At 43.2% G+C, this 19785-nt stretch overlaps 1 protein-coding gene across 5 annotated transcripts in view; it reads left to right on the top strand.

Moving 5' to 3' along the window:
• The window catches only part of EXD3 (exonuclease 3'-5' domain containing 3), a 430752-nt gene that overhangs the window by 264830 nt on the left and 146137 nt on the right, over nucleotides 1–19785 (top strand). The window lies entirely within an intron of this gene.

Below are 19785 nucleotides of genomic sequence, written 5' to 3'. Positions count from 1 at the left end.
GCCAACAAAGAGCCATCAAGTGCTAAAGCATTTTAATCCCTAAGTGCCAAAGCCTTATTTAACCTGATGGCTTAGAGACACAGGTTCTGTTTCCTTTGATCCCAAATAACAGGCATCTATCCTCTCAAACCCATCTCTTATTTTTCAGTGTAGTGCCACTGCAAAGATGTTTAAGTCAAAAACAATCCAACCCAGAATCTGAAAAGTACTTCTCCCAAATAAGGGTCAGTTGACAAAAGATCCTAAGTACCATGCAAGGTGTAGCAGGCAGTGTCCCTTTCATGTGGGGAGGAGCCAAAGCTGTATTCTTCACTTCTTCATGTTTCAGGGTGCAGCACAGATTCAGACCTACCCCTGTGGTTTTGGCCGAGTTTGGATCCAAGCGCTTGTTTTCCATTTCTAGTTTGAATGTAGCCAGTACCCTGCTGGAGCAGCTGTTCTCTGAGTATTTCATCCCAAGATGCTGGAAGCATTTGGGGCACAGGTGAACCCCAAATGTTTCAGTAGTCCCCTTGAACTGGACCCTGGTGTTCTGATTCCTCCCAAACCTCGCCCTTATCTGGATATCTCTGAGCCCAACCATCTGGGCCCATCTAGTTCAAGTCAGGCAGGTTTTGCAGGGGATCTTTGCCAGATACATGAAATTTAAATAAAATATCTGACAACCTTTGTTTCTCATAAGGATGCACAGGAGCTTTTTCTCTGAATTTCTTCATGAAAGGTTCCAAATGCCTCTGCTAGATAGTTTCTGTCTCGTTGCACACGCGCACACTTGTCTAGGATTTGCATGTCAAAATCCTCAGTAATAAATGATGCACAACATTTGGTTGCTCCTTGCAAATTAGAATGGGTGGAGAGTGGACCCTGTGCAAAACAAGTGGATTTTCAGGTAAACCCTTTTTGGGGAGGGAGCAGTGTTTTTTGGAGAAGGGTCTTTTCCTGCTTCCTTCGATGGGAAAAGTAAGGCAAGAAAGTCAATGTCAAAGCAGCTTTGTGGTTGTGCTGTTTAGGTCTTTAATTGCAATGGATTTCAATCCCTTCTCTGCTCATCAGTGCTTAAACAGCTAATTAGCTGGAAAACATCTCTTAATAGGAGCATTGAGCAGAGTATGAAACCTGTGACTGTGCCAGGGAAATGCATTGCTGGTCAAAGCCTCACTTATCCCTTTTGTACATTTCCTTCCATATTGTTGTCCCAATTAAGTAGTGGTGAGATTAGGGGAAGTCCAGAGAAAACACAGCTGTAACATGAACACCATTCAAACATATACTTACTTATTTGGTACATCATTTTTTCTGCTAAATGTTAACTTTAGGGATCAAAGTTTCCTTCCAACCTGGGCATCATTCTCCAAACCTTTGTGTAGGCTAATCCTTTGCTATTCTTTTATACCTTCCATTTTAGGACCAAAAGCTCTTTTGTAACATGAATAATTCACTCCTCATCGCACCTTTTTGAAATCTGTGGTTCCATGCAGCCCTCCTGTTTAGAGCTTGGAGAAACTGAGGCAGGTGCATCTGAAAGGACTGCACTGCTGTTACACGCTGGGTCTGGAAGGGTGCCAGAGATGCAGCTTGTATCTCTTGACTAGCCCGTCCATTACCCAGTTGTTTATCATTGTTCACTCAGAAGTTGAACCCTGTTGTTTTGTATCACCCTTCAATCAAATAATTAATTGTCAGACTTTCTAATTATTCCCTGCACATGTACATGGGTTCTCCTTTTTCAGTGCTGCAGGCTAGCTGCCACACTCAGATGACTACTCTGCCTATGTCTTCCTGTGCTGGATAAAGCTACTCCAAAGATGCCCTGAAGAGGTCCCTTTGCTGCTTCATCATCTGCTGTCCCTTGGAGGAGCTGTCCAGCCAGACCCCCTATGGTGAATGTCCAACTCTTACATTACACAGCGGATAACTGATGTTCTGACTAATGTCTCCCATTGCCTTAAAAAGTGTGCATGCCTCTGCATATGCCTGCCAAAATGCTCAATTAGTAGGTAGCTCTTGCTTTGGAATGCACTTTCAGCCAGGAAGTTCTTATATTAATACTAGCCCATTTGATTCAGTAGAAAATTGCTTGCCAGCTGCAATGCAAGCCTGGAATCTGCTTATAAAATAGCCAGTGTTGCCTCAGAAGGCAATGGTAGTGAAACACAGCTACACAGAGCCAGGTTTCCTTTCCTGATCATCCACAGAACAGTGGAATGGTTAAACAGAGAATAACTCTCTGAAAGAATACGCTGTTGATGGAAGCTGTAGACCCTGAAACCTCAGCTGCACTATAGACAATCCCCACCTTGCCTTCCTATCAGTCTTGCTGGCACTGCCGCACCAGGAGATGGAAGACTGATGCATGGATGGAGTCCCTTTGGGAATGCTGAACTCGGCATTTTCATGTATGCTCAGCTCTGAGTGAGTAACACAAATGCTTACTCTGTGTGGCCTACCATGGAGCATTGGTAGCACCTGGACTGTACCTTGGGAACCAATGCCATTTGTTGTTGGAGCAAGAAGTAATTTGAAAAGACGGCCTTTCCTCATGCAGCAGAGGCTGGCTTTGTTCTGCAGTGTTGGGAGCACCTGGAATGCGCTCCTTCTCAGATAGAGCAGCCCTTAAAAGCTAAAATTCCTATATTGCTACACTGGACCAGACCGTTCCTGGCTACAGTGGGAATTTGGAAACTCTCCCACTATCTGCCACGCATCCAAACTGCTTGTATTTCACAATCTGAGGACGGGGTTCTGTTCCCCACCGTTTTCCTTCTTGAGAATCCCAGGTCTTGTGACAGCTTCCTATGCAACTTGTTCCCAGCCTCCAGTGTAGACCCTCAGCCACATGTTGGAAGCGGGGGGAAAGGGAGATAGGCTTTCTGATGGTCCTTCTGTCACTGTAAAAGAAGGAAGTAAAAGAGACTTGAAATCTCTGAATGTCTTCCAAGGGGACTCCCACCTCCTCCAAAGCATGTCTCAACTTCCCAGCAAAGGCTGGATAATTTCCAAGATTTGGGATGTTTTATGTCCTCTTTTGAAGCACTTGCTTTCCTTTGCTTCCCTACAATAAAAATCTTCCAAGGTAGCAAAACACAGAGTCCTAAGACCTTTCCTAACAGACTTTGGCTTATCACCATCATTCTACCACATGGTGTGTTGTTGTTATAGTGAATGAATCTTAAATGTTCCCCGATAGTGCATCTGAAAAAAAAAAAAAAAAAAGCTCCCAGGGAGTAACTTGATGCAGAGTTGCAAGCTGAAGTCCTGGCACCTACTGGCATATTTGTACACAGCTCAGGGCAAGCCTTTTGAATCTGTAAGTTGAAGAAGGTGTAGCAGGTAACTCTGGCACCGTTGCTACAATGCAGTGATCCATGTGCTGAATTATTGTGGCAATTTACATACCTTCCCTCTAGGCAAGATGTGCTAAAGCAGGGACACAGTCTCACTGCACAGCTGCAGGGGGCTCTCAGGATCTGCTTTTCCTTCCTTCCTTTCCTTCCACCCCCACAATGCCTTGCAACACCCCAATTTGTAGATCTGCATTGTATAGCAGTCCCCTGTATTCTTTAGCTTAATGAAGCTCTAATGTGCTGAGGATGTTTACTGTACAGGAAAGAAGAATCTCAGTGTTGTAATTATGCCGGAGTCTAACTGAATCCTTTTTAATGCCAAGAATCTTATCTCTCCCCTGAGGCTATATATCAAGGCAACTGGGGAGCAGAAGACTGGCTGATTTGATCCACAGGACCTGTCCAAGTTATTCACTGTTTTAAATAAGCTGATGGACTAGGGCTGTGGAAGAGGTAGGAGGCTTGGAGTACATTTTTAGAAAGTGACCACTGGTACTTCTGGTCATTTTCATGGGCTGATCTTATCAGGATCCTTTACTATGGCAGTGAAATCAGAGGTGAATAAAATGAATCCCTCTGGGTCAAAAATCACTTTGGGGGAAGATAGGAGAGGTTGTGTTGGGGTAGAGTGAGGGGTCTGCGCTAGACTCCAAGGCTTAGGTTTTGATAGGGATATTGATCTCTATAATGTTTTAGAGACAGAAACAGCGCTGGCAATTGTATTATTATAGGAGACTATATAGGTCGGAAAACAAAAGCTACTAATAATGGTAGTTAGGCCTGTGTGAAGTGGCTAGTAGTCACTTCAGATTCGGATTCGGCCAATTCGGGGGACAATGATTCAATTCGATGATTTGAATCACTGTCCTGAATCGATTTGGCCGAATCTGCAGCCGAATCTCCGAATCAGCCAGGCCAGGTCCATCCCCCACCCCTCTCCCACTCCGGCAATGGCTGCCCTGCCCAGCCCTGCTCCTGCCCCTTAAGAGAAAACACCCAAGAAAACCCCCAGACTTACCACTCAAGCCAGCGGGGGGTGATCCCCGCTGCCCCACACCACATGGGGGGCTCTGGATGAGCCCCCCCCGATGCCCCGAGTCCGCTGCAGGAGCAGTGAGTCCGGGGGTTTTACTTGGGTATTTTTTTCTTAAAGGCCAGAGCTGGGGCGGGCAGGGCAGCCATGTAGGGGCTAGGAGGCTCATGCAGAGCCCCCCCATGCAGTGTGGGGCAGTGGGAGGCAGTGGGGATTGTCCGTCCGTCCGTCCCCCCGCCGCCCAACAGCACCTGGTGAGTGGGGGCTTTTTTTTAAAGCACCGGGAGTTGGGCCAGGCAGGCCAGCCATGGGGGGGCAGGCGGGGGCCAGGGGGTTGGGGGAGCAAGGAGGGGATGGGGTTTGTCAGGGGTCCCCCCATGGTCCCCTCCCCTGCTCCTACTTACTAGCTCCGAGTTTGGCTGCAGTTCCCTACTGCAGCCACCAGGCACTGTCTGAATCATCAAAGCTTTCCAAATCTTTTCTGAAGATTCAGAGAGCTTTGAATTGATTCAGACTTTTTAATTGGTTCCCTGATTTGATTTAGATTTGGAGATTCAGCCACTGAATCGGACCGGATCTCCTCCGAATTGAATCACCACCCGAAGCTTCGCACAGCCCTAATGGTAGGGTTCAGATATACTTGGATGTGATAGCCAACAAGTATTTTAGACAAACAGGAATTCAACCAACAGGAAGTGATGAATGAGGTTTTGGATGATTAACGAGGATGTTATGGAGAAGAGATGTTTGTAGAAATTAGGTTTGTATCAAGTTGATCATGAGTTGATACCTTTTAAAATTTAATGGACTATATGCCTGTAACTAAGATTGGCAATTTCAGAAAGGCAGGTTTGATAAACTAAGGGGAATGACTTAGTGAGTCAACTAGACTTCAGGAACTTGAATGTAGAGGAGATTAGGAATTTCTTTAAGGTAAAGGTGCAAAAAGTCTCTTGAACTTGTATTCCAAGCAAAAGGGACCAAACTTTTAGGAAAGGCTTCAGACCCAACTGGATGATTGCTACTTCAAGATGAAATTAGCAGAAAGTCTAAAAAGAATGAAAAAAAGGACTGATTAATAAATAAAGTGTTTTGGGTGAAGAAGTGTAGTGATAAAGTGAGAATTGCAACTGTTAGGGGTCTAGCCAAGTAATGTTAAATAGCAAAAGCATCTTCAACCACATAAAAGGAGAAAGAAGAAGAGCCACTACATAGTGAGGATGGGGGTCGAGATTAAAGATCATCTAGGTCTGGCCTCAAAACCAAATGATGCTTTGCCTCAGTTTTCAATGAGACAGGGGAAGGGGGGCATGACTAATGAGACAAGAGTATGGAATTAGAAGTTCCTGCAACAGAAGTAGAAATAAAACTCAGAGTATTTAATGCTCTCAAATCAGGGGGATGGGTAATCTCCATCACAGAACCCTTTAAAAAGCTGGCCCATGAGACTGCAAGTCTTTTTAACAAATCTATCAATATGAGGGTAGCATAATCTGATTTGATAATAATAGATGCAGTATCTATACTTAAACAGGTGGTAAAATCCTTTAGTCTGTCCTCAATAGTATGCAGGACTTTAGAACTAATTTTGAAGGAAATGATAATAAACGAAATGGAGGTAAATGGAAAATGATAAAATGTAACATGGGCTTATCAAATGTAGTTCATGCCCTATGAACCTGATACCTTTGTTTGATCAGACAACTGATGTTCTACACAGTGAAAATGTGGTAGGTTTAATATGTTTAGACTTTGATGGAGTAGTTGATAAAATCTCATCTATAACATTATTAGTTAAGATGAAGAAGATGGGGATTATTAAAATTGTAAGGTGGCTAAAGAAGTAGCTACAGTAGCAGCTAATGTTGAAAGGGAAAATAGTAGGATGGAGAGAGGACACTCGTAGAGTTCATCAAAGATTGATTTTGGGACAAGTCTTATTCAATATTTTCATTAATAACCTAAGCGAAAAAGGTAGGAATCCACCAGTGAAATCTGCTGATCATACAAAGATGAAAGGAATCATCAACAGAGAGGAGGATTGGCATATCAAGCAGGAAGAATCGGATGATGAGGATCTGAGTCCTAGACATGTCATGAAATGTAATCAGAAAAAGTGCAAGGTTATGCACTTAGGACTTATGCAGTGCAGTACTTTTTGTTATAAGCTTGAAGCTCATCATTTGAAAACCACCAGTGAGAAAGACCCGGGAAGCCTGGCTGATCACAGGCTGATGGTGAGTTAGTAAGGACAGAGATGTATTATTAATGATTCCACATGAGGCACCACCAGTGCCCCACCTGGAATGTTATATGCAGTTTTGGTCACCCATGTTCAAAAAAAATTAATTCAGACCTGGAACAGATGCAGAAAAAAGCTGCAAGGAAGATCAGAAGAACAAAGAGTTTGTCACGGAGAGAAAATGAAAAGAGTTTGGTTCATTTAGCCTGGCAGAACAATAGCAGAGAGGGGATATGGTTGATCTATTTAGCTACACCGTGGAAGGGAAAAGAGCTCTTTAAGCTAATGGACAGTATTGGCAAAAGAACAAATGGATACAAGTTGGCCATGAATAAATTGAGGGTAGAAACTAGAAGATGGTTTCATACTCCCAGAAGTGGGACGCTCTGGAACAGTCTCCCTTTATCAGTGAAAGGGATTATATAACATATTGGCCTACGATAGGCAGGTACTGGGGCTTGATGACTCCAGAAAATTCCTTCCAGTCCTCTGTGCCTGGCACATAGCATATCTAGTTTCTGAGGTGCCCTACAGGACCTGAGAGCCATAGGAAGATCTTGAGTGCTCATTATCATGGTGATAGGCAAGGAATAGAACTTGCTAAGGATGAGGTAGATACAAATGAGGAGATGGCTTTAATTCCAGATTTTTTTTCTTGTCAGTATATTTATGATTCTAGGTTGATGTGCGTGCCTCTTGGGCGCCTGTGTATTTCTGTGAGCATGTGTAGCTTTCTTAGATGGAAGCTCTCTGGGCCAAGGACTGACTTTATTTTATGCTTATACAGTGCTTTATGCAGTAAGGTTCTGGCCATCCCCGGGGCTCCTGGGTTACTGTAATACAAATATATATAAGAAAACATCCCTTCTTTCTTAAAAAGAACAACCAAGCATTCAGTTGATGCTGTTATTGTGGTTGCTTAATTTAATAAGAGTTTGCACAATTTATCATGAATCCCCTGCCAGCTACCAGGGCTGCCAGAGTATGCTAGGAAAATGACAATCCGATCATTTCTCTTTCTTTCTACTAATAATCCCACAATGGGTTATTTTGTGTTGCAAAACCAGGGATCACCTGAGGCCGCAGAATGGTGAGAAAACAAGCTGATTAAAATGTTCAGGCATATTTAACTTGCAGGCAACATCAGAGGATAACTAGTGAGCATTTAGCCAAGCCCATGGGTAAGGTTGTCCTGCTTGATAGTTGGAGCTCTTTGCAATAGTGTTTGGCTGGAACAGTTTTGATATAATTAGGAGAAAAAAACAATTTCAGCAAGGTGTAATGCTTCTTACTTACAATGACAGAAAGCTAATGACCTCATGAGTGCTAAGTATTACTATGTTACTGATATCCAGCACCTGGATTTTGAAAATGAAAATCAGTGTTTCATTGTCAGCGGGCTAAAAAAGGAGGAAATTAGCAGAGCTCCTGTCCAATTCATCTATCTGGAGACAGAGATATATAAAGGTTTAATTTGTGTATGTGAGGAGAGTGCATTATTTTATCTAAATAAGAACAGATATTGCTAGTACTTGGATCCTCTCCTATCTCAGGTGCTGGCAACCCCCCTCCTTCTCCCCGCCAAGCCTCTCTTTTGCAAAGCAAGGGGAAAGTAGCCCATTCATCACCAGCCACTGTAAAGTATTTTTTTCAATCTGTTCCTGTTTAAGCAGCATGATACCGAGGGGATAATTGTTCTTTGGATTTGATCCCAGAAGAAAATCATTCAGTTCTTTCTTATCAGGTCCTTCCCTGCAGAGTTCGATACCCACAGACTTATCTCCCTCTTCAGTGCTGGCCTCTAATTACTATTTAAAGAGCTCATTAGAAAGCCTACATCAAAGTATGATAGCTGAGACTGGAAATAAATTAAGGATTATGCTGCTGTAAAAGGTTGCTCACCCACATGCAAGTTGATGTAGTGGTCACAGCCTGATCTGAGGATGTAATAAATAGGTTATAGCACGCAAATATACTATAAAGTCGCACAAACCTATATTGATTCCTTGTGCAGAGCGAGATCAGTTCTTTCCGAGGCACATACCGAAACCAGGGTACATTCCTTGACTTGGAGCCAGCCATCCTCTCAACTGTTCTGTTTGCATCAGGGCATGACTCCAGTCTGTGCTGGAAAATTACCAGAAATAAAGCTACATGTTCAGCCTATTTCCATGCATAATAACACAGTATTTCAACAGCTGTGAAGCATTGCAGAGTTATGATTACAGTCGAAAGAAAATGAGAGACCATAGCAATCCCATTTTAAAAGAAAAAATTACATATATGGGAAATTTTTTTATACAAATTTATAGCTGGTGAAGTGTTCACAAATGCCAGACCAAAAGGTCTTGTGTTTATCTCTAGAATAGGGAGAACGTTGGCAGTGTCAGTACAAATTTCCGTTATAAACGCAGTACAGGACTGACCTAAAGGGATCTCCGTGGTAATGAAATAAGTTAAGAAAAGAATAAACATGTAGTCTCTCTCTGTTTTCATGAGTTCTGGCTTCTTATCAGTTCCACCCAAGAAAAATCTCGCTTTTGGCATTCTTCTTTTGTAGGGTTTCTCACCAGGATAGCCACAAGCATGTAATATAAATCCTTGTGAAAAGGGTGGCAAGCTAGTACACAGTAGACCATATGTACATGCCCTGTGAGATGCTGTGGACACTTTGTAGAATTGAGTTCTGCAAATATTTGTAAAAAAACCATCACATTCGGAGACTTTTTTTTTTAATTTCCCTCTCAACTTGCTGCCATAAAGCAAGAAGTATGCACAGTTCTTATGAACAACTGCAGTTTCCTGGACCCTGTACAGAGTATAGCAGAATCATGTTTCCCAAGTGACTTTGTTGCTGAATTGCTAATCGTTAAAATCAAACAGGTCCAACAGAACAGGTTCAGCACAGGCAGCAGTAGTGTGAGGTTCATCACCCTATGTTGGATCAATGTGTCAGACCCATTGGGGCTGTCTTCAGGGATCATGGGAAAGTTTAATCCCCATTCCATTCTCTCTCTGTCCCCATTCCATGTCCCTTCCCGTTTGCTACGACTATTTGTATGGCACTAAGTAGAAGGCAGGTGGGATGCAGAGACCCTCCCTACTAGTAGGCTGAAACCCCAGCATGTTGCTCTTGGGCCACTGAGTGGCCATTTGTTGGGAATAACTTTCAGTCACTATCTACTTGTACTAGTTGAGTCAGATACTGAGCAGTGAAAAGAAACCCCTGTATCTCAACCTTTTAACTCACCCAGTCTTCGTCTACTACTCTCAGAATTGTCAGGCTCCATATTTTCAACAAAGGAGCATTACCCAAGAAAGAGGTGAAGAAATAGTACCACAAAGAAGCCATGTACAAGATACCATGTATCAGTACGCCTCAAGTCTGCACATCTTTATAGTGTTCCCTTTTCTCTTTATAACAACACACTGTTCTTTTTCTGTGAGTGCTGCACAGTTAAATGAAAACAGAAATTTTGTGTTTGTTTTGTGTGACCCACAAGTCAGTACCATTAGCTACTAAGCTGCTATGGTTCCCATTTAATGGGAACAATCAACTGCAAGATAAGCACTTTTGTACAAATATCACTATAGCCACACTAAAGGGGTGCGTACAGGTTTATTTGTTTCTAAAAAAGTTTAGATTAAGTGACACAAAAACTCTGTGCGCATGAGCGCTACGCTTGGATTGGGTTTTCTGTAACTTCATTTTCAAGATTCAGGATTATATAAATAAATCCTGACTCCCGTGCCAATCTATATTTATTGCATTTATTGATACTCTTGCAATAAATAGAAATACAGCGTTCCTGGACTTGCAAAGAACAAGAATGTAGGACAAACTGGAAACTAGAAGTTTCTTCCAAAATAAGTAATTGCTTGTAGAATGATATAAGGCCTCTTCTTTTGGAAGGGCCTGTGTCTTTCTATGCACCCATATAATTCCCAGCATATTTTGGTGTATTTCTATGCATCCACAAAGTATCCAGGACTAGCATAATATTAATAACTCACTAAAGAATCAAAAAGTAAGTAAAGGATTCCTCAGCTATATGGCAGTGGATCTCTGCATTTGACCATTTAGAAAGTTCATGTTGAGCAGTGAGACTTCAGGTTATGGTAAAGGACCTCATCCAACAGCCATTGACATAAATTAAATGACTTTTTGTTAATGTGGAGCTGTGTCAAGCCCTTAGAGTTTGATAACAGATAGTTGGATATACGCTAATAATCCTTTGTGCAGACCTGGGCAGTTAGTGACCTATTGTGGCTATTGATACCTTTCCTAGCTAGATTGAAGATTGACAGTAACTCAGATAGTCCTATCAGTGCCATAGCAATGAAGTTTGGCACCCAGGGCGAAGCCCAGAGCAGCGGCCTGCCCTCGCCTCATGCACAGATCCAGGCAGGGGGCACATGCCCCACCTAGGAGTGCTTGCCTAGGAGTGCGTGCAGCAGCAGGTGGCCCTCCCCCCATCCCCATGCCCCACGAACTGAACCACTCACTGCTCTGTCCCACACCCTGCCCCGACTGGGCAGGGCCAGTTGGCCCCCTTCCCATCAGTGCCTGGGACACTTGCCCTGCCCACCCCCCACCCCCCAATCTTGCTACAGCACTGAGTCCTATCCAGTGTGAAATAACACCACTGACTGCAGCTAAAACATACCTTCTGCCTTTTTGCAGAACCTTTGCATACTCCAGAAAATGGCTTTTGCATTCTCATTACTGTTCAGTTAATTGATTGCCTGCACCAGCAAAAGATGGGGAAGTCTTGTAGAGTTGGAAGTTCTATCAAATGCTTTATCCATTTTTTTTTAATTCACAAAATTCATATTTCCCATCTCTTACTTAGTTTCAGGTGTGATTTAGTTAAACAACTAATTCCTACAAAAGGAAAGACAGTACTTGAATCAGAAGAGAAAAGAAGAAATTCTGAAGTTTAGGATGGAGCACAAGGTTCTAGTCTGTGTGTGGCATTTGCTTTTCCTTCTCTCCCTCATGTCTGGTTAGGTTTTTTTCGCACTTGCTCTCTGTTTTTCTCCCACTCTGTGTTTCACAGTGGGCGCATCTGCAGGTTCATTAATGTACTGTAATTACAGCTCATTAAGTTTAGTACTTGTAATAACAAGTACTAACTGTGCTATAACTGGCATTGCTACTCAGTAGCTCTGACGCACGGTTTTTTTCTGATGCTAATGCGCGCTAGACTAATTCTGTTTTGCATTAGCGTATTAGTATGGTTTTTACCTGTTGCACTAATGCACAGTAGAATTAGTTTACTGCGTATTTAGCATCTTGTGTAGATGCGCCCAGTTTCTTCTAAACAAAGTCAGTCATTCTTACTAGGGCTTATAAACAACAAATGCACCTTCCTATCTTAGCCTGAAAAGTTTTGGCATCTAAGGTGTAGAGCTGGCTTCGACAATATGTGGCATGTGGGCTGGATCTGGCCACCAAGCGATTGTATCTAGCCCGTAAAATGAGGACATTGGCAGCGAAGGTGGCTGGAACCATTGACAGGAGTTTGGTGGCAAGGCAGCAGCATGGCAGGGAGAGGGGAGTGGCAGCCTATATTTGGTCTTAGCTTTATTGAGTCAGCCCACCAATCCTAAAAGGTTGCTGACCCCAACGTGGAGTGGTAACTGTGAGCAGGCTAGTGCAGGGTGCAAGCAAATGTAGCTGTATGAGTGAAATTCTGGAACAGAATAAATGAAGTATACGTGAACTGTTTGAGACCCTCAGGCCTACAAAAATGTCTTGTTACTCACCACTACTTTCTGGGGTCTTGTCTCCCCTACAGAGCCTCCCCCACTGTACCTGTGCCGGTATAGCTATGTTGGCACTGCCCCCTAGTGGAGACATGGCATAGGTTGACAAGGGTTTTTTTATTTACTGGCATAGTTATATCACCTCTAAACTGATGAAAACCCTGTCCCATAAGTAAAGCTGTATCTGTAAAGCAAAAGTGTAATGTAGAGCTGCCCTGAAGGACTAGATGGGACACCTAACAAGTCCAGAAGGGAAGAGATCCTGGCTGTTGTGGGAAAGATTGAGCCACAAGTCTTAATATAGACTGAAACCAAGTAGCTGACTGATCAATCTGATTTGCTTCATGTATTTCTTAGTGAGAAAATTGATTTTAGTTCAGGAAAATTATCACTTGGGTAAAATGTGGCTCGGTGAGTCATTTTCCAAGGACAGTTTCTATTCCCTGCTGTTCACTGGGAAGAATGGGTTAGCTCAGTTCTGTTTCCATTTTCTGAGAACTCTAGGGCCAGACTTCTGTAGAGGGCTATGGAAAGGAAAAGAGAAAATTGGCTGCTTGATCTAAGGAATATTCTGGTATGGCAAGCAACCAAGCTATCCGTGTTGTGTTGTAATTGGTGTTTTCAAAGCTGTGCCTTTTAGATATCTTCAATGGTGACTGAAAATATGCCAGTGGAGAGCAATATAGTTGCAATATGGTAGCCAAGATTAGCAGTTGTTTTTTCATTTAATGCTTTATTTCTCAAGATTTTAGTGTAAGCCCTTCTGATTAAACACAGCCCATTTGTGTGCTTACAGCCATTCAGAAGGATAGAAGTGAATATACTATATAGGAGGGATATTGTAGATCAGGGGTTTCAAACTCTCTTCTTGCCCTGGGCCAGTTCTATTCCTTGGGGCTCCTTGTATGCTGGGTCCAGCCCAGCACACAGGGTTGCTCTGGTGACAGTGGCAGCAGCTCCAGCTCCCACCCAGTGTACACAGCAGTAGTGGCTCTGGCTCCCACCTGGTGCACAGGGCGGTAGCTCAAGTTCCTGCTGCATGCTCCATCTGGAGCCCAAGCTGCTGCAGCTGCCTCATGCCATGGCAGCAGTGCACAGAGTACACTGTGGCAACAGCTCCAGTTCTAGCCCTGGCATGGAGCATGCATCACATGGCAAGAGGGCCATTGGCCAAGGAGGTAGGGCCCTTTCAGTAGCATTGAGTAAAGAGACTGGAGGGCAACTGGGGCTGTCAGCCCTTGCTCACTCTCTTACTGCCACCTGCCGTGTTCACAAGGGTAGCCTGGCTGGTGCGATCCAGCCCAGGGGCCATATGTTTGACACCCATGTCACAGATACGTAGGCTGATGCTAGAGAAACAAAAGCTAAGGGTGGTGAAACTTCCACTGCCTTCACTGGGCACGGGGTTGTGCCACGCTAACTGTATTGGAAAATCCTACCCTAAATGTTTTTCCTGTGATTTTGATGTATTGATTTTTCAGTCATTTAAGCAGGAATATTTTCTACACACATTAGGTTGGATCCTCTACAACCAAGTTTCAGGTGTACTCTCGAATACCCCTACCTTTTAGAGGAAATCCACTGCTGCTTAGAATTCACAAGGCCAAATCCCCTGTGCTTCTCATCAAAGCAAGGGATTGCATTCTCCTTTATTCTGGGAGAGATGGAGAAGCACAGGCAATTTTTCAAGGCTTAAATTAGGCTGCAGAAACAAAATGCTTTCTCCAGGGAAGGTAGCAGTACAATTCAGAGGAATATCACACCTGATGTCTAGGAGGCATGTCTGAAAACAGCTTTCCAAAGCAATTGTACAACAAGGCACTTCTGTAGAGTGTGTCCATCATCTCCCTTTGGCTTTAGGAAAGTTAACTGGGAACATAGAAAACTAAGACAGGGTAGGTATTGAATTTCATGTCTCTGGGACAGGTCAACCTTTTCTCCTTCAATTTTTGTTATAGATAGCTCTTTGACATGGAGAGTTGAATGGGAGACTACTCTTTAAAAAAAAACCCTCAAACTCCTGAAAACTGAAAAACATTGTTTTTTGGCATTTGGGTTTTTCAAGAGAAACTCAAAATATTGAACAAAAATATTAATAAAAGAGGATAAATTGTTTTTTCCCCAGCATGTTTCAAGTGGAAAAAATGATCATTTCCCCAACAGCTATTTCTGTCTGTTTCTCAGTAGAGATATGCTATGCTATGCTTTGCTGTGACGTGATACACAATAGAAATGGTTTCAACCAAGACAAGTCATTCCCAAGCGATAATTTTGAACCACTCGCATCATTCATGACTCAGCATTTGGGAGTTAGGTTAGAAAGAGCAAATCTTTGTCTCCCATTGAACTTTCCTCTGTTATTCTTAGGGAAGCTGACCAGGGGTCATCCCCAGTCAGAGGAAAAAAGTTCGGGTCTTATGGAAAACTGGGACCCCAGAGCCATCTCCTATTATATAGATATAAAAGGAATGGAAAATTGTTTCAAATAAAAGTGCACTGCCCTCTGAGAAATGTTCTCACAGAACTGCCTCTGAGAGCTTCTTAACTCTTTATCAGTAGAGAGAGCTTTGTCTCAGGGGGAGGACTCTCAGGCAGTCATTCGAGTGGATGCTGTGTGCCAGGCAGTGTGAGCAATGGATATACCAGCAGCCTCTCTGTTTGAAGAGTGAATACAGTGTCACTCATAGACCAGCCCAAATCAGTCATGCTTTTCTTTCAACCTGGCTTTGGTGTGCCTGTCTCACACCCAAACCATTTTCACAAAAAGAATTCCCGAGGGTCACTCATTGGCATAGTGTGATACTATTGAGAGGACCTACATTAAATACACTAGTCTGTATTCATCCATTCTAAATCCATCCATCCATTAGCAGTGATTTTGCTTAATCAGCTCATGGATTCACCTCTCACTGCGTGCTGAAGTTAAGTGATCCTTCTAACTGGCAAAACAGAAACACACCATCACTCTCCTCTGGGAAGGGCAGGGCTTTTTTCAGTCCACACACACAGCTCAGGCATATAGCTGGGTGCTTATCTGGAAAGGAGAGCAGAACGTTGACATGGTAAATAGAGATGTGACAAAAGGGAAAGGCCAAATGTGTTACTGAATGCTGCTGGGTCTCTTGCCCTGGGGCTCTCCCGTTTTCCTTATCACTTCAATTAGAATTGCTGTCCCGTCTTTTAGGAACACCTTTTTATAGGGACATTAAGCATAGGAAAGTGGGAGGCAAGGTTGAGCATTGTGACTGTCCATGGGAAGAGAGAAGAGACATCACAAAGAAAAGAAGGCATTGTTCCTGTTTGTGGTTCTTCAGTATGACTCTGTTGTTCCTACTTGTTGGATTTAACTAAACAAGATTTGTCCAACTACATCCCAGCATCCCTCCCTGAATAAAGAGCAGAGCATCTTATAGGTACTTGGATGCAGTACGATTAAGAATTTTCATTAAAATAAGTTGGACCATGAAATAGAGGGATTTTTAAAATGGCATCAAGTTGGGAAGGGTTGTAAGCATTTTGGAGACCAGGATCAGATTTTAAATGACATTGAGAAATTGGGAAAATGGTCTGAAATCAAAAAAGAAAGAATTTGGTGTAGACAAGTGTAAAGAGCTACAGTTTCAAGGAAAAAGTCAGGTACACAAATATAAAATGGAGCATATCTTTTCAGGTAGCAGGACTGCAGAAAAGGATCTGGGAGTAATAGTGGGCCATAAACTCACTATGAATTACCAGTATGATATTGTTTGTAAAAAAAAAAAGCGGGGGGGAGGGACTGGTGTTTCTCTCTACTCGTCATTGGTGTGGCCTCAGCTGTTGTATGTGTCCAGTTTTGGGTAGCATGCTTTAGGAAAAATATAGACAATTTAGACAGAACAACAGGAATGATAAGAGTTTAGGAAACATGACATACAAGTAAAGTATGAAAGAACTGGAATTGCTTAGTCCAGAAAAGAGACTGAAAGGGGTTCATGATTACAGTCTTCCGGTATCTAGAAGGTTGTTATAAGGAAGGTGGTGATCAGTCATTCTCCATGTACAGTGGGGGAAGGACAAGAAGAAGTTAGCTTAATTATTAAGCACTAATCCTAACTGAAACCCACAGGAGTCTTCCACTGGAAATCAGTGGGTGTCTTTAATTGAAAGTCAATGAGAGTTGGACACTAGATCCCTTAAGTCCCCAGTGGCAATCCCAGCCTAGGTGGTACTGGCCATGCTGTCAAGTTGGTTTTTTTGAGTTGGGGTGTGAGGAGTAGACGAGAAATACTTATATCAGCTCTTGAAGCTGGCAGAAGCAACCTGGGGACATTCAGAACCTGTAAGAACTTGACAAGCAAGAAACAAAGAAGACAAGATGTGGCCCTAGGTGTTTGCTGTATGTCTTATTTCAGTACTGATAGTCTAAAACGCAAGAAAGTCTGCAAACAATGAAACATTTTGTGTCCTAAATTTAGTGGACATACTAGGACTTGGCTCTCATTCACCTGCATGCATTCTGAGCTGCCTTGAATGCTAATACAGAGAGGCAAGCAGTATGTGATAAGCATGTATATTTATTTTTATATTTATTATTGCTGTTATTAAATGTACATTAAATATTAAGGGAGGCTTAATAAAGTAATCTGCTCAAAAAAGGTGCTACAATTTGAAATGGAAGAATCAAAATTTAACAAAGAGGCTTCTTTGGTATCCACTAAACAAACAAGACGCTGGACCTGCTGGGAGGGAGGAAGCGACAGAGAAGGATGAGAGCACTGTAGAAGAATTAAACTATTTTTTGCTCTGGTCTTTACCCCCAGACAGTGTAAGGTAAATACTGTTCATTCTAGTAAAAAAGATCAGGTGTTGTCCGATTCCAAATTCATGTCTACTTGGAGTGTGGGTAGATAGAGTAAAAATGGGCAATCCTGTACCATAGCATATTTTGCCATTTCTCTGGCCCCACCAGTTGTCTTCATGATTTGATTATCGTTGCCAGGTGTTTTTAAAGCTTAGAAAGAAACTGATGCTAGCAATAAGCCAATGGTATTTTGATAGTGGGATCAGTACACCGGAGGCAGACAGATGTGGCAGTAGGAGGAAGGATAAGGTCACTGCTTATCCTGAGTGATTTGCAGTTCCATGGAAGCTCAGCGGCCTGTTTCCCTGGTAAATGTTGGGTAAATATAGTACCAGCCATTTTAGCAGCTTCCTCATGGCTGCTACTCGGTTTCCTTAACTGGCTTTGGTAAGAGACCATGTCAAAAGCTTTTGGAAATTGCAAATGTATCATATCATCTGCTTCTTCCTGATGCAGTATTTTTGTTGGCACATTCAAAGAGTTCTAGTATATTAGGTTTGATGTTCCTTTGGAAGCTATGCTGACTTGTTCCTCTCAAATGACTTTGAAACAACACTCAGATGAACAATATCTGCATCCTGGCACCTAGTGCATGTGTAACTGATGAACATCTGATGAATATCAAATATATGTTTCTGTCAGGGAAAAGTGGCATAAAGCTCAGCATCTGGCTAACTTCAGTCTCTAGAAAGGGTAGAAGAGCCACTCAAGCATAGCATGGGCCATGTTTTTGTCTGATGTGTTCAATCAGTTTGGGTTACTGCAGATACCAAATATCTATAGACAGCTACCACTGTCAGTGAGTCCAAATGTTCAGTACTCAGGCTGGTAATAGTGATTTCTCTCTTTCTCTGTTATTATTTGGCAAGTGCTAACAATGCTCAACGCTAGGCCTGTGAAGCGGTTAGTATTCGCTTTGGATTCAGCCAGTTCAGGGGACAGTGATTCAATTTGGTGATTCAAATCACTGTCCCAAAGTGATTCAGCTGAACCTGATTTGGAGAATCAGCTGAATCACACAGGCCCCATCCCCCACCCGCCCCAGCTCCCAGCTCTTTGAGACAAAACAAAAAACAAAAAAAACCCGCACTCACCAGTTGCTGCCCAGTGCAGGGGTGATCTCTGCTGCCCTCCCCTGCACCACACCACATTTAGGGGGCTCTGTGATGAGCTCCCCAACCCCTGCCCACTCTCCCAGCTGTGTTCCCCCCTCAGCTCCCAGCCCTTAAAAAAAAAAGCCTGGACTCACTGGCTGCTGCCCAGCAGGGGGCGATCCCCGCTGCCCCCCACTGCCCCGCACCATGTGGGGCGCTCTGCACAAGCCCCCAGGAGCCCTGAGGCCACTGCCAATTTTTGTCATCCTCTCTCAGAAGGATAGCTCTTTTCAGAGAGGTTTTTCCCACTTTCCTGATATTTGTGCATATTATTTATTTTACAGCTTTAAACACAAGCAGTGCCTGCCCTTTTGGTTCTTAATAGCTGCTCTTGAAAATGGTTCCTGCTCTATAGGCAATTCACTGAGCTCAGTTTTGCTACGGCAGTTTAATGATATCTGAATGGCTAATGACTAGTTAGAACTAAGCAAACGGAAAAGGCCTTGCCTGGTGGACAGACTCAGAGCTACAAGAGAGGTCTGCACATGAGCATAGCCTTGGGGATCTCCTCAGTTGTAGTGAAGGGTATGACAGGTCCAATCCCTTGGGTCACTGTGGTTGTCAAGAAGGGCTTGGGAGTAAACTAGAATATAATTATCAAGCATAGACACATTGACAACTGGCTGTGGAGTAAAACTGAATTCTCCCAAGCAGCACACTTACTTTCCCATTCTGCAAAGTAAATGCAAGCTGGAGCTCTGGAAAAGAATGTAAAGTGGTGCTGAAAGAAGAAAAGGTTTGGTCAAATTTTGTAGGATTCCCCAGTAATACTGGCTAAATCTGCTGAACCAAGATCTGGGGATAAGAGATGGAAGAGCTCTGGTTCAAATATTAAAGAATTTTTTCATTCAGAAATACAGGTTAAATTGTTCACCCACAGCCCTTTTGCTGTTTTGAATTTCATCCTTTACAATACAGGAGAGCTGTAGTAAGTGCAGGTTTCCTTTCAGACCAAAGGGATATGCTTCTCATGCCAATGACAAAGGAGATGACTATGCACCCAGTTCCTTCTCAGCAGCCTGGAGCATGTCGTGGAAAGTCACCTGCTGGCATTGCACCTGGTAGGGCGTTCTCTGAATAAGGCCACGAAAGGTGCAGTGTAAATGCAGGCAGTGCCTACTCATTTAGGGTTACCATACATCTGGGTTTCCCAGACATGTCCTCTTTTTGGGTCTTCTCATCTCCATCCAGGCGTTTTTTTAAAATATGAACAGATGTCCAGGATTTTGCTCTGCTCAGCATTGAAGCTTTTCCCAGCACTTCCTGGCTTGTCCTAGCAAGGAGTTGCTTGGGGTTGGTGGGAGCAGGAGGATTGGATGCAGGGGGCATCATAAGCATCTACACACACACACACACACACACACACACACACACACACACACACACACACACACACACACACA

Source organism: Crocodylus porosus, unplaced genomic scaffold, assembly GCF_001723895.1.
Source record: "Crocodylus porosus isolate Cpor-Errol unplaced genomic scaffold, CroPor_comp1, whole genome shotgun sequence".
NCBI lineage: Eukaryota > Metazoa > Chordata > Crocodylia > Crocodylidae > Crocodylus > Crocodylus porosus.
The sequence above is the reverse complement of the archived record's forward strand: the minus strand, read 5'-3'. Positions and strand labels throughout refer to the sequence as shown.